This window comes from Macaca nemestrina, chromosome 5 (assembly GCF_043159975.1).
Source record: "Macaca nemestrina isolate mMacNem1 chromosome 5, mMacNem.hap1, whole genome shotgun sequence".
NCBI lineage: Eukaryota > Metazoa > Chordata > Mammalia > Primates > Cercopithecidae > Macaca > Macaca nemestrina.
In genome coordinates, this window is record NC_092129.1 from 105,778,985 (window position 1) to 105,794,560 (window position 15,576).

At 36.5% G+C, this 15,576-nt stretch overlaps 1 long non-coding RNA gene across 1 annotated transcript; it reads left to right on the forward strand.

Annotated features, from left to right (window-relative positions):
* Positions 1–1,087: 1,087 nt before the first annotated feature.
* On the forward strand, positions 1,088–15,287 carry LOC139363361 (uncharacterized). Its single transcript, XR_011623595.1, has 2 exons — positions 1,088–1,192; positions 15,101–15,287. It is a non-coding gene; the product is annotated as an uncharacterized lncRNA (long non-coding RNA).
* The last annotated feature ends 289 nt before the right edge of the window (positions 15,288–15,576 follow it).

Here is a 15,576-nt window from a genome sequence, read left to right on the forward strand (position 1 = left end):
GGATATTTGAATAAAACTCCCATTTAAAATTGGATGAAGATTTTTCTTTCAGGATCCTCTAGGCACATTTTATTTTCTTTCTATCCTGACAGAAAGGACACTCCTTTGCATGTTTCTTCTCTGTCTTTAAAGGTGATTCTATTATTTTAAGTGTCTGTTTTAACCATCATGTGAAGTTAAAGACAAGAATTGAATGACCTTTAGTTTCAGAGCCACAAATATTTCAAAAGAAATAGACCTTCTGAGTTCGGGAAAGGTGTGTCAGATGAACAGGTGTCACTGTAGGTTAATGAGTTGGCTTTCACCACCAGCCACCTGGACTGTAATTTGGGTTGGGTCACACATGTGCATGAAGTTAGCCAATTTAATCCCTGCTCTTTTGGAACTGTCTCCATATTAGAAAGCCATCAAACAAACAGTCCACTCTGAACCTTATCATCAGTCTCCTAAAGAAAGACTGGGACTGAAATGGCAAGAAAATGAAAACCCAGGTCCTTCGGCAGGCAGTTGGCAGGGGCACAGTTTTCTTTCTATATAGTGCTTCAAATTAACCAGCTAATGGGTCCTTAGTGATGACTGAGTGACTCAACTGAAAGCAGAACAATGATAAGTGAAAGGGAGTTGTAGAGACACACATTCAGAAATGAAAAAAAAAAAAAAAAAAGTACCAAGCTAAAAACAGAAGTAAATTACATGTTTAGTTAACAAACATGGGCATGTGGGGTGTTTATGAGCAGAGAAGAGACTGATCAGTGTAATCTAAGAAGGGCACAAGATGGAGGTATGAATAACTTCTCCAAAAAACCAATAGAATTTCTTTAAATCCATCAGAGGTTTTGCAAAAGGCATATGGTAAAGAAGCCGTCCATCCATTCTCTTCTTTTGATTCTTTTTATGTGACATTCACTTATTATTTATGACTGTGCTTAAGGAAGCCATCTGGTAAAGTTAGTCATAAACTATCTGCTCCTCTCTGTTTTTTTGTTGAGTTCTTAGTCATTGCATTACATTTTACACAGTCCTTGGCTCATGCATACATTCCACAGACTACCTTCTTTATGAGGTCAGAATGAAGTGGGCCACAGGCTGAAGACCTGAAATTACCTTTATTGGTATTTAATTGTGAGTTCCCATCTCATCTAACATCCTGCTGCCAGGTGTGGTAGAGAGTGACAGCACCTCAGAAGCTATGGTAACATCTCTAGCAGTAAATCTTGATCATATTTATGCATCTTATATTTCTGTCATTACTGTATTTCCAAAGTGTCCTTTTCATGCGGCCATTTTATTGCTCCCTTTGAGTTGCCAAAGTTCTCTGACTTCATCTCTCAGTGCCAAAAAAGGCATTATAGTCTTCTGTTGGTCTTATCATCTTCCAGAAAACAATAATGGCTTTTTTGTATGCCTTTAGTTAAATGGGTTCATTGTGCCAGCAAGACAGGAGTTAGGCATGTCTTTTAGTACAGACTTAAGTCTAACTAGAGAAGGTTTTGGCCTCCTCTATTCTCTATCCCGGGCTCAGCTTTAGAATTGATTTCCCCTGCTGCAGAGCATACATTTGGTGAATTTTATTTCTAGATATTAAATTCTTCTTAGGTTTACTTGTGTATATTTTCAAAATGTTAAGTAGTTACAAATTTGTTTTTGTTAGCCCTTTAAAAAGTGGCCCAGGATTGAAGTAATGAGATGAAACTGCTACAAACCGAAGGAGATATGACAATTTGAGGTGTCTTGGGAACTTCGTTTTAAGTCATTGCAATATTTACAGAATACTTCCACAGAAAACTTCCACAGAAACGCTTAGTTACTTCAGATGAGCTAGGATGGACCAAATAGCTATAAACACTTTAAAAAATATTACTGGAAGAAAATTTCTATGTAATTTAAAGCTCATATATATAAACATTGCCTTTGAATATGTCAATTTCTATCTTCTCCTGTATTTGCCTTTATGAAATGCCATCTTTTATATTTAGTTCAGTTATTTGAATATTACTATGATATTCAGGGCAGTAGTAAATGAGACTGAGATCCACCAAAATCTGTTCTTCCCTTTACCCATGAAAATAAAGTTGTGATTGAGTCGAAACCTCTGAACTAGGTCATATTTCTCAGCCTCTCTAGCAGTTAGACGGACAAGTTCTGGTTAACAGAATGTAAGCAGAAGTGATGTGTCTGGGTCTGGAAATTAAAACATTCAGCAAAACTCATTAAGACATTTTCTGCATGTGGCAGGGGTCCAGCTTCATTTGTATCCCAGAGGATAAGGGAGCAATTAGGTTGCAGGAATCTCTCTCTGCATGACTGCATATAGCTGATCTGTCCCACCCATCTGAGCTATTTACTTCAGCTCTGTTACACAAGAAAGACACTCATTTCTGTATTTGTTAAGCCACTGTATTTTGGGTCCTTTTTGTTACAGGAGCTCATCCTCAAATATAACAAACACAGTTGTAACCCTATTTTATCAGAAAATGATATGTGTTCGCTATGTTAAAGCTCATGTGTGCTTTTAAATTTTCAGTAGCAAATAGGCTTTGAAAATGTCACTTTTCTAATTGGAGCTACAAACACAAGTGTATATTTTAACATTTTTACATTTATATGTAATATAAAGATTTCCATTTACTATTAAGGTGTTGATGAGGGTATGAGGAATCTTGGAATTTCATAGTGTGAAATGTAATTGTTATGGTCTTTTTGGAGTTATTTAGTGGTATCTATTGAAAACAAAAAATTGTATCACTTTTTGGTTCTACTTAATGAAATCTGTCTTACAGAAATATTTGCACACATGTAAAAACTTGCATGTAAAAAGACATGAATTTCAAATACATTTTTGGAATAAAAAATATAAACAATGTAAGCACCTATCAATACAGTGATGGCTACATAAATTATGAAAAATCTATGCTATGAGATCCTTTTTAAGAAAGATGAGGAATGTTCTGACATGGGAAGCTAACTAGGATGTAGTAAGAACAAAAATAGATGCAGAACAATGTGCAAATTATGACATCATTTAAGTACAAATGCCTGTGTGTATGCACTGTGTTTCCTAGAGTGTGTGTGATCAGAGGAAGAAACCGAGGCTGAGATAATAGTGCAATTTGCCTTTGTATTCCTTCATTTTCTTCAGTATCCAACATATAATGGAAGCCAGATGTTGACCCAGATATAAAGAGTTTCATCCTTTCTATTATCCAGTGTGTAATAAGTGGCATCCACATGAATAAATACATCTGCGAGATACGCAGGACAGGCATAGGAAGACAGTGCACCAAGGTTATTTCTGGCAAGGAAAAGGGGATTTGCGGCATAGATTGGAACGTGCAGGAGAACTATCACTTTTCAATTCAATATACTTCTCTGTCCTTTGGATTTTTAAATATATTCCATGACTCCTTGACTCAAATATAGCATAACATTAAGAACCACAAAGTATTTAGAGTGTTTGATGAAAATTTATACACCATAGGAGCTTTTTAAGAGTGTTAGATACTAATGTTGCTGTGGGATTTATCATCTGAAAACCATAAGCATCAAAGAAATTAGTCTTAATCTAAAAGGAAGACTCTGGATCAGAAAGAAATTTAAATAAAAATGGAAAATATTAGTTATACTCTTTAAGCAACTTTTGGACTTTTTTTGCTAGAACACTGCAGCTTCCCCGTTGGTAAACTTGGGAATAATGAAGAAAGCCTCATGGGATGAATGAGAGCTTTTAGGATAAAAGTAGAAACTACGGCTGGGAGATTATTTTTCCAAAGAGAATTGAAGCCAACACAAGGTTAAAAAGCCGGCAAGCCCTCTAATTGTGACTTTTGAAAAATAAGGCTCTTTGCAAAAAAAGGCAGCGGACACATGTTAAACTGTTAGATTTTCAAAGAATGGATACATAAGTAATCTTTAGGATGAATGAGAATGCTCTGAAGATTGTTTTCCAGAAATAAAAGTTAAACTGTAATTACATCTTAAACTATTGTTTTAACCACGTTAGAATTTTTTTTTCTTTACTGAACTTTGTGGCAGTTTCAAAGATTTTATTCTGGGAAGTCTATAAGATGAACACTTCTGAGACAGCAGAATTCAAAAATTAGAACTTCATAATCAGTTATATTAAATTAAATACTATTTTAAATACTCTTAAACACTAAGTTAATTAAAATAATGCCTAAATCTTCTTTTTCTCATCTAATAATATTATGGGTGAGTATATTGAAACAATTCTGAGAAACTAAAATAAAGCTTATACCTAACGGTTATTCCACAGACTAATTTGGAAAATATCAGTGCTTGGTATGAATGATTCTGTTCTCCCAAAGCATTCAGCTGAGTAGTGACAATCAACCTGTAATGGAATGTACTAGCACTTAAAAGGAAAACATATTCTTAGAAAAAACAATCATGCTGTCAGGCATATATTCAACATATAATCATGGATTTACAGAAAGAAGTGAAATAAACTGTAGATCTTCAAAAGAGAAAGAGTATTAATCAAATATTTATAATATGAAAAGCACTGAAAGTAATACTATCAAAATGCCTTGGAATCACAAAGAAAAAGCTGAAAAATTCCCCTAAATTTGCAGTGGTTTCACAGAGGAGGTGACACTTAAACAGAGTCTTTAGGAATGTCTAGGATGATTTCTGAACATGGAAAAGGACAGGTGAAGTAAAAATAACAGTACATGCATATAGCATGGTTAAATACATTGGTAAATGCCATAGGATAAAAACATGAGATTATAACAGGATAATATTTTGAAAATAAGAATTTTGGCCAGGCGTGGTGGCTCACACCTGTAATTCCAGCACTTTGGGAGGCCGATGCGGGTGGATCACGAGGTCAAGAGATTGAGGCCATCCTGGCTAACACGGTAAAACCCCGTCTCTACCAAAAATACAAAAACAAAATTAACTGGGAGAGGTGTCGAGCGCCTGTAGTCCCAGCTATTCCTGAGGCTGAGACGGGAGAATGGCGTGAACCCGGGAGGCGGAGCTTGCAGTGAGCCTAGATCGTGCCACTGCACTCCAGCCTGGGCGACAGAGAGAGACTCCGTCTTTAAAAAAAAAAAAGAAAAGAAAATAAGAATTTTTCAGAAAGAATACAAAAAAGTTAATTTTAAGTTTTGGGCATATAAAATAGGATCTTACCAACAGACAATAGCTTTGAGAGAATAAAGACTATAAATTATTTTCATTTTCATTTGACATCAAGCCTAAGCCTGAGAGATGTTGTAGTTTTTTCTCACATTGTCAATTTCCGCCTCCCGGGTTCAAGTGATTCTCCCGCCTCAGTCTCCTGAGCAACTGGGATTACAGGCATGTGCCACCACGCCCAGCTAATTTTTTGTATTTTTAGTAGAGATGGGGTTTTTACCACGTTGGTCAGGCTGGTCTCGAACTCCTGACCTCGTGTTCCACCCACCTCGGCCTTCCAAAGTGCTGAGATTACAGGCATGAGCCACCGCCCCCGGCTGAAAAGTTTTTTAAGACCAAGGTTCAGAACTCACACATTTCACTTCAGCTACAGTATATACACCAAAATGAGACACAGGGTCAGCCCAGATTTAATGAGTGAAGAAATGAACTCTGTCTTAATGGAAGAGGCTGCAAGTTTGTATTGCAAGATCATGAATCTACCACAATGAAGTAGTGTTATTTCTCCCTATTGTACAGGTGACAAAATAAGACTGGAATGTTGCACAGTGACTAGAACAAAGCAGACATTCAATAAACATTATAAAATAAAATAATAAAGTTATGAATGAATTGAATGATTTAATTAATACATATAAGATAGAGCTATGATTTGGTCCTGGATTGTCTGTCTCTATGTCCTGATTCTTTCCCATGACTTTACATTGGCTCCTAAATATAAATTTAAACAACAAATAAGAGTTAACAAATAACATAACAAATTTCAGTAAAATCAAATTGTGCCCAGCTGTAGACTCCTGTTGCTGGCCATGATAGAGGTTCGTGTGACGCAATTGTTTTAAGACATTGGCTAACAGACAGCACAGGACTGTGATCCCTAGGATAGGGATAGATAAATAAATGAGATAAACTCTATAATTGCTCCAGTTTGCTGCCTAGAAATAGTTTTCAGTCTACAAAGCTAATTGGGGAAATCCAAACAGAGCCTGGCAGTCTTCCTAAGTTTGAGATTAGAATTAAGGAAAGCCAAGATAGCAAGAATTTGCAGAAAAGAGTGCCGAAGAAGAGAAGATGCACAAAGAAAAAACTCCAAAGATCTATAGAAAAATACCAGGGAGTTTCTGACTAACCACAGATCTATGAGTGCATAAAAATAAACTGCCTAAAGCCAGGGAAATAATCCCTGAAAAGTAGTAGGCTGAACAAGATGTGGAGCTCAAATAAAGCTGGGTATTAACATATTTCCACCAGCCAGAGTAGAAAGATTTCATAATACATAGGAAATTGTGTAGAGTTCCCAAAAGTACTGCCTTAGTAGCAGAATGAAATTAGCTCAAGACAAGTGGCTTCTGTTGACCACAAAGCCCTAAGAAAGCTGAAAAAGAATTCTACAAAGGGATTAAACTGGTTTCAAGTAAATTAATTAGACAGCAAAACAAAATTCAATAATCTTTAATGAAATAAAAAACAGTGTTTAATAAAAAAATTCACAATACCTAACTTCCTATGAAAAATTACCATCATGCAAAACCCAGGAAAATATTTAATTAATAAACAAGAGAAAAATCAACAAAAAGAAATAGACCTACATAGGACGGAGGTGATAAAATTAGCAGACACATACATTAAAACACTATGATGAGTATGATTAAAATAATACTCGTAATCTGTTGTACATTTTTAAGAAGCAGAAAAATATTAAAATGATATAGAGAGAAATGGAAAATATAAAAATATCAAAATGGCTCAAATGAGGTGAAGAAAAGTGATATTTGAAATTTAATAAAATATATCAAGTGTGATTATGTATTAATGGCAGAAAAAAATTGTTAACCCAAAACAGTTGACATATATACATATATAAACTATCCAAAGTGAGCTCAAAAAAGTAAAACAATTAACTAACTAACTAAAAAGATGTCTCCCAAATAAAGAGCAGAGTATCAGTGACCTGTAAAACAATATCAAGTGGTCAAGCGTTTGTCCAGCTGGAGTTGCAAAAGTGAAAAGTTAGGAGAAAGAGACAAAATATTTAAAGAAATAAAGGCCGAAAATTTCCAAATATGATAAAGCCTACAAACCCAAAGATTCAAAAAACATAATGATTCCAAATCAAAATAAACGGAAGGAAAATTGAACAACTGCATCACGCACAAAGTACTGAAAATCAGTGGTTTTTAAAAATCTTAAAATCAGCCAGAAGACAGACACCGAACTAGCTGCAGGAGTTCTTTTTTTTTTTCCATACACCAGTGGCTCCTGGAAGGCCAATGAGACAGAACCTTTCATTCCCCTGGAAAGGGGGCTGAAGCCAGGGAGCCAAGTAGGCTGGTTCAATGGGTCCCACCCCCACAGAGCCCAGCAAACTAAGATCCACTGACTTGAAATTCTCGCTGCCAGCGCAGCAGCAGTCTGAGATCGACCTGGGACACTTGAGCTTGGCAGGGGGAGGGGCATCCGCCATTGCTGAGGCTTGAGTAGGTGGTTTTCCCCTTACATTGTAAAAAAAGCCCTGGGAAGTTTGAACTGGGTGGAGCCAACGGCAGCTCAGCAAGGCCGCTGAGGCCAGACTGCCAGATTTCTCCTCTTTGGACAGGGGATCTCTGAAAAAAAGGCAATAGCCCCAGTTGGGGACTTAAAGATAAAATCCCCATCTCCCTGGGACAGAGCACCTGGGGGAAGGGGTGGCTGTGGATGCAGATTCAGCAGACTGAAACGTCGCTGCCTGACAGCTCCGAAAAGAGCAGAGGACCTCCTAGCACAGCATTTGAGCTCTGCTAAGGGTCAGACTGCCTCCTCAAGTAGGTCCCTGACCTCCATGTATCCTGACTGGGAGGCACCTCCCAGTAGAGGCCGACAGACACCTCATACAGGAGAGCTCTGGCTGGCATCTGGCAGGTGTCCCGCTGGGACGAAGCTTCCAGAGGAAAGAACGGGAAGCAATCTCTGCTGTTCTGCAGCCTCCACTGGTGATACCCAGGCAAACAGGGTCTGGAGTGGACCTCCAGCAAACTCCAGCAGAGCTACAGAAGAGGGGGCTGACTGTTAGAAGGAAAACTAACAAACAGAAAGGAAGAGCACATCCGCTCAGAGACCCCATCCAAAGGTCACTAACATCAAAGACCAAAAGTAGATGAATCCACAAAGATGGGGAGAAACCAGAGCAAAATGACTAAAAATTCCAAAAACCAAAATGCCGCTTCTCATCCAAAGGATCACAACTCCTCGCTAGCAAGGAAATAAAACTGGACGGAGAATGAGTTTGACCAATTCACATAAGTAGGCTTCAGAAGGTGGGTAATAACAAACTCCTCCAAGCTAAAGGAGCATGTTCTAACTCAATGCAAGGAAACGAGGAACCTTGAAAAAAGGTTACACCAATTTGCTAACAAGAATAACTAGTTTAGAGAGAGCATAAATGACCTGATAGAGCCGAAAAACACAGCATGAGAACTTCTTGAAGCATACATGAGTATCAATAGCCGAATCGATCAAGCGGAAGAAAGGATATCAGTGATTGAAGACCAACTTAATGAAATAAAGCAAGAAGCCAAGATTAGAGAAAAAAGAAAAAAAAGGAATGAGCGAAGCCTCCAAGAATTATGGGACTATGTGAAAAGACCAAATCTATGTTTCATTGGTGTACCTGAAAGTGACCGGCAGAATGGAACCAAGTTAGAAAACATTCTTCAGGATATTATCCAGGAGAACTTCCCCAACCTAGCAAGGCAGGCCAACATTCAAATTCAGGAAATACAGAGAACACCACAAAGATACTCCTTGAAAAGAGCAACCCCAAGACACATAATCGTCAGATTCACCAAAGTTGAAATGAAGGAAAAAATGTTAAGGGCAGCCAGAGAGAAAGGTTGGATTACCCACAAAGGGAAGCCCATCAGACTAACGGTGGATTTATCTGCAGAAACCCTACAAGCCAGAAGAGCATGACAGGCAATATACAACATTCTTAAAGAATAGAATTTTCAACCCAGATTTTAATATCCCATCAAACTAAGCTTTGTAAGTGAAGGAGAAATAAAATCCTTTACAGACAAGCAAATGCTGAGAGACTTTGTCACCACCAGGCCTGCCTTACAAGAGCTCCTGAAGCAAGTGCTAACATGGATGGGAACAACCAGTACCAGCCACTGAAAAAATATACAAAATTGTAAAGACCATGGACGCTATGAAGAAACTGCATCAACTAATGGGCAAAATAACCAGCGGGCATCATAATGACAGGATCAAATTCACACATAACAATATTAACCTTAAATGTAAATGGACAAAATGTCCCAATTAAAAGACACAGACTGGCAAATTGGATAAAGAGTCAAGACCCATCAGTGTGCTGTATTTAGGAGACATATCTTACCTGCAAAGATGCACATAGGCTCAAAATAAAGGGATGGAGGAATATTTACCAAGCAAATAGAAAGCAAAAAAAAAAAAAAAAAAAAAAAAAAAAAGAAGCAGGAATTGCAATCCTAATCTCTGATGAAACAGACTCTAAAGCAACAAATATCAAAAGAGACAAAGAAGGGCATTACATAATGGTAAAGGGAGCAATTCAACAAGAAGAGGTAGCTATCCTAAATATATATGCACCCAATACAGGAACACCCAGATTCATAAAGCAAGTCCTTAGAGACCTATAAAGAGACGTAGATTCCTACACAATAATAGTTGGAGACTTAAACACCCCTCTGGAAATATTAGACAGATCAATGAGACAAAAAATTAACATGGATATTCAGGACTTGAACTCAGCTCTGGACCAAGCAGGCCTAATAGACATCTACAGAACTCTCCACCCCAAATCAACAGAATATACATTCTTCTCAGCAACTAATCACACTTATTCTAAAATTGACCACATAGTTGGAAGTAAAATACTCCTCAGCAAATGTAACAGAACAGAAATCACAACAAACTGTCTCTCAGACCACAGTGCAATCAAGTTAGAACTCAGGATTAAGAAACTCCCTCAACACTCCAGCCTGGGCGACAGAGTGAGACTCCGTCTCAAAAAAAAAAAAAAAGAAAAAAAAGAAACTCCCTCGAAACCACACAACCATATGGAAACTGAACAACCTGCTCCTGAATGACTACTGGGTAAATAATGAAATGAAGGCAGAAAAAAAGATGTTCTTTGAAACTAATGAGAACAAAGACACAACAAACCAGAATCTCTGGGCCACATTTAAAGCAGAGTGTAGAGGGAAATTTATAGCACTAGAAGCCTGTAAGAGAAAACAGCAAAGATATAAAATCTACACTTTAACACCAAAATTGAAAGAACTAGCGAATCAAGAGCAAACAAATTCAAAAGCTAGCAGAAGACAAGAAATAACTAAGATCAGAGCAGAACTGAAGGAGATAAGAGACAAGAAAAACCCTTCAAAAAATAAATGAATCTAGGAGCTGGCTTTTTAAAAAGATCAACAAAATAGATAGACTGCTAGAAACACTAATAAAGAAGAAAAGAGAGAAGACTCAGATAGATGCAATAAAAAATGATAAAGGGGATATGACTACTGATCCCACAGAAATACAAACTACCATAACAGAATACAATAAACACCTCTACACAAATAAGCTAGGAAATCTAGAAGAAATGGATAAATTCCTGGACGCATACACTTTCCCAAGTCTAAGAAGAAGTTGAATCCCTGAATAGACCAATAACAAGTTCTGAAACTGAGGCAGTAATTAATAGCCTACCAACCAAAAAAAGTCCAGGACCATATGGATTCACAGCTGAATTCTACCAGAGGTACAAAGAGGAGTTGGTACCATTTCTTCCAAAACTACTCCAAACAACGGAAGAAAAGGAAATTCTCCATAATTCATTTTATGAAACCAGCATCATCCTGATACCAAAGCCTGGCAGACACACAACAAAAAAGAAAATTTCAGACCAATATCCCTAATGAATATCGATGCCGAAATCCTCAATAAAATACTGGCAAACCGAATCCAGCAGCAGATCAAAAAGCTTATCTACCATGATCAAGCCAACTTCATACCTAGGATGCAAGGCTGGTTCAACAATGCAAATCAATAAATGTAATCTATCATATAAACAGAACAAATGTCAAAAACCACAAGATTATCTCAATAGATGCAGAAAAGGCCTTTGACAAAATTCAACACCCCTTCATGCTAAAAACTCTCAATAAACTAGGTATCAATGAAACATAGCTCAAAATAATAAGAGCTATTTACGACAAACCCACAGCCAATATCATACTGAATGGGCACAAACTGGAAGCATTCCCTTCAAAAACCAGCATGAGATAAGGATGCCGTCTCTCAACACTCCTATTCAATATAGTATTGGAAGTTCTGACCAGGGCAATCAGGTAAGAGAAAGAAATAAAGGGTATTCAAATAGGAAACGGGGAAGTCAAATTGTCTCTGTTTGTAAATGATATGTTCATATATTTTAAAAACCCCACCACTCAGCCCAAAATCTCCTTAAGCTGATAAGCAACTTCAACAAAGTCTCAGGATACAAAACCAATGTGCAAAAATCACAAGCATTCCTACACACCAATAACAGACAAACAGAGAGCCAAATCATGAGTGAGCTCCCATTCACAATTGCTACTAAGAATAAAATACCTAGGAATCCAACTTACAAGGGATGTGAAGGACCTCTTCAAGGAGAACTACAAACCACTGTTCAAGGAAATAAGAGAAGACACAAACAAATGGAAAAGCATTCCATGCTTATGGATAGGAAGAATCAATATTGTGAAAATGGCCATACTACCCAAAGTAATTTATAGAGTCAATGCTATTCCCATCAAGCTACCATTGACTTTCTTCACAGAATTGGAAAAAACTATTCTAAAGTTCACATGGAACCAAAAAACAGCTCGCATAACCAAGACAATCTTAAGCAAAAAGAACAAAGTTGAAGGCATCATGCTACCTGAATTCAAACTATACTACAAGCCTACAGTAACAAAAACAGCAAGGTATTGGTATCAAAACAGATATATAGACCAATGAAACAGAACAGAGGCCTCAGAAATAATATCACACATCTACAACCATCTGATCTTTGACAAACCTGACACAAACAAGCAACGGGGAAAGGATTCCCTATTAAGCGGTGTTGGGAAAACCAGCTAGCCATTTTCAGAAAACTGAAACTGGACCCCTTTGTTACAACTTATACAAAAATTATCTCAAGATGGATTAACGACTTAAATGCAAGATGTAAAACCATAAAAATCCTAGCGGAAAACCTAGGCAATACAATTCAGGACATAGGCATGGACAAAGACTTCATGTCTAAAACACCAAAAGCAATGGCAACAAAAGTCAAAATTGACAAATGGGATCTAATTAAACTACAGAGCTTCTGTACAGCAAAAGAAACTACCATCAGAGTAAACAGGCAACCTACAGAATGGGAGAAAATTTGTGCAATCTATCTATCTGACAAAGGGTTAATATCCAGAATCTACAAAGAACTTAAAAAAATTTACAAGAAAAAAACAACCCCATCAAAAAGTTGGCAGAAGATATGAATAGACACTTCTCAAAAGAAGACATTTATGCAGCCAACAAACATATGAAAAAATTCTCATCATCACTGGTCATTAGAGAAATTCAAATCAAAACCACAATGAGATACCATTTCATGCCACTTGGAACGGTGTTCATTAAAAAGTCAGGAAACAACAGATTCTGGAGAGGATGTGGAGAAATAGGAACACTTTTACACTGTTGGTGGGAGTGTAAATTAGTTCAACCATTGTGGAAGACAGTGTGGCAACTCCTCAAGGATCTAGAACTAGAAATACCATTTGACCCAGTGATCCCATTACTGGATATATACCCAAAGGATTATAAATCATGCTACTATAAGGACACATGCACACGTATGTTTATTGCAACACTATTCAAAATAGCAAAGACTTGGAACCAACCCAAATGCCCATCAATGATAGACTGGATTTTAAAAATGTGGTACATATACACCATGGAATACTATGCAGCCATAGAAAATGATGAATTCATGTCCTTTGCAGGGATATGGTTGAAGCTGGTAACCATCATTCTCAGCAAACTAACACAAGAACAGAAAATCAAACACTGCATGTTCTCACTCATAAGTGGGAGTTGAACAATGAAAACACATGGACACAGGGAGGGGAACATCACACACCGAGGTCTGTGAGGGGGTGGGGGACTGGGGAGCGGTAGTGTTAGGAGAAATACATAATATAGGTGATGGGTTGACGGGTGCAGCAAACCATCATGGCATGTGCATATCTATGTAACAAAACCGCACATTCTGCATATGTATCCCAGAATTTAAAGTATAATAAAAAAGAAAAATAAATCAGCCAGAGGAAGGGGAAAACACATTATGTACAAAGGGAAAAAGTATGAACAACTGCAGACTTTTTGTCAAGAAGTAGGCAAGCAGAACACAGTGGTAAACATCTTCAAAGATTTGAAGAAAATTATAAGCCTAGAATTCTATAGTATGCAAAATTAGCAAACGAAGATCTAATAAAGGGTGCTGATGAGTTGATGGGTGCAGCACACCAACATGGCACAAGTATACATATTTGACAAACCTGCACATTGTGCACATGTACCCTAGAACTTAGAGTATAATTTAAAAAAAGATATTTTCAGACCAAAAGAAAAAAAATTAAAAGCTGAAAAGAATTTATTGTCATCAGTCATGCACAAAAAGAAATATTAAAGGAAATACTCAGGCAGAACAAAAATTAGAAACTAAAATCTATAGGAAAGAATGAAAAATGCTGCAAATAGTAAACATGTGGATAAATGTAACGTCTTTTAAAATTATTTTACTCATTTGCCAATTTCTTTAAAATATAATTGTTCAAGCAAAAATAATAGCTATGTATCTTGGGGTTTGTAACACACACAAGGAAAATGTATGACTATAATAGCAAAAAGGTTGGAATGGGGAAAATAAAAGTATACTACTATAATATTCTTACACTATATATGAAGTGTTATAGTATTATTGTTGGAAGATAGACTATAGTAAGTTGAATATGGGTACTCCAAACCTTAAGACAGCCACTAAAAAATGAAAAACAAATCAAAGAATTAGCACTAATAAATCTTGAAAGTGAAAGAACGAAGTAAAATATACCATTTACACCTAAGCAGAAGAAAGCTAAAATAGCTACATTAATGATGAAAGTGATTTTTAGAATGAATGAAAAATGTTACCAGGAATAAAGATAGACATTTTATGATCATAAAGGGATTTATTCATCTAGAGAATGTAATCCTAAATGTTTGTGTGTCTAATAAATATACAAATACATTAGAATTCTAAAGAATATGAAGCAAATATTAATGGAACTGAGAAAAGAATTACAAAAATCCAGAATTATAGTTTAAAGATTTTAGAAGTTTTCTCTTGGCAACTGATGGTAGAACAATCATACAGGAAATCAATAGGTTAAGACCTTGCATGGAAAATTTACAAACATTTTTAACTTAATGGAAATGAAAATACAAAATATTAACGTTTCTAGGAGGCAGCTAAAGCAGTGCTTACAGGAAAATTTATAGCATTGTATGATTATATTAGAAAAGAAGTTCTAAATCAATGATCTAAGCTTCCATCTTAACATGCTAGAAGAAGAATAGCAAGTTAAACCCAAATTAAGGAGAAGAAAATAATAAAGGTAAGACCAAAGGAAAACAGAAAAACAATAAAATAAATGAAGCTAAGTCCCAGGTTTTAGAAACAATTGTGCCCAGCCCAAGATAGCCAAATGAATTCAACATCCTAGAGAATGCAGTATCAAATCATCTTCATACAAGCATTATTATTAATTACAAAAACATTCTCAGTCATAGGGAGACAACATTCTTACTGTTTTTCCTTATTACTAGAAAACATTTTTCTTTCTGTTTACAGAAAACCTGGCAGATATAAGAACACTCTCTCTACCTAGCCTGACTGCAAAGTGTGGTGATTAGGCAAATGAAGCTGTATTTAGAACACTACTCTGCTAAGTATGAGTTGGGAGGAAAAGCTCAGTCTGTACCAGACCCATGTCAGCAATGTCTTTGCCAGAAAAATTTGAAATGAAATAGAAAAGTCAGTTTTGGTTTTTTATCTTACACAAAAAGTTGAAAAAAATATTACCCTCAGCCTCTGTGCAAAGAAAGCTTCTTGCTTTGAAAACAACTTAGATAGGTGTGAAATTTGTCTCATTTATTTTTTTAAACTGAGAGAAAGTTTTCATTGCACATTGCCCTTTCCAAATACAAAACACAGCATGATAAACATTAAGAAAAGTATACTATCATGAGAACAACTGATGTTGTAGTTGTAAGAACCTTGCAGACAATCATACTAAAGTGATCAGATGTCTTAGGTTTCATTGTCAT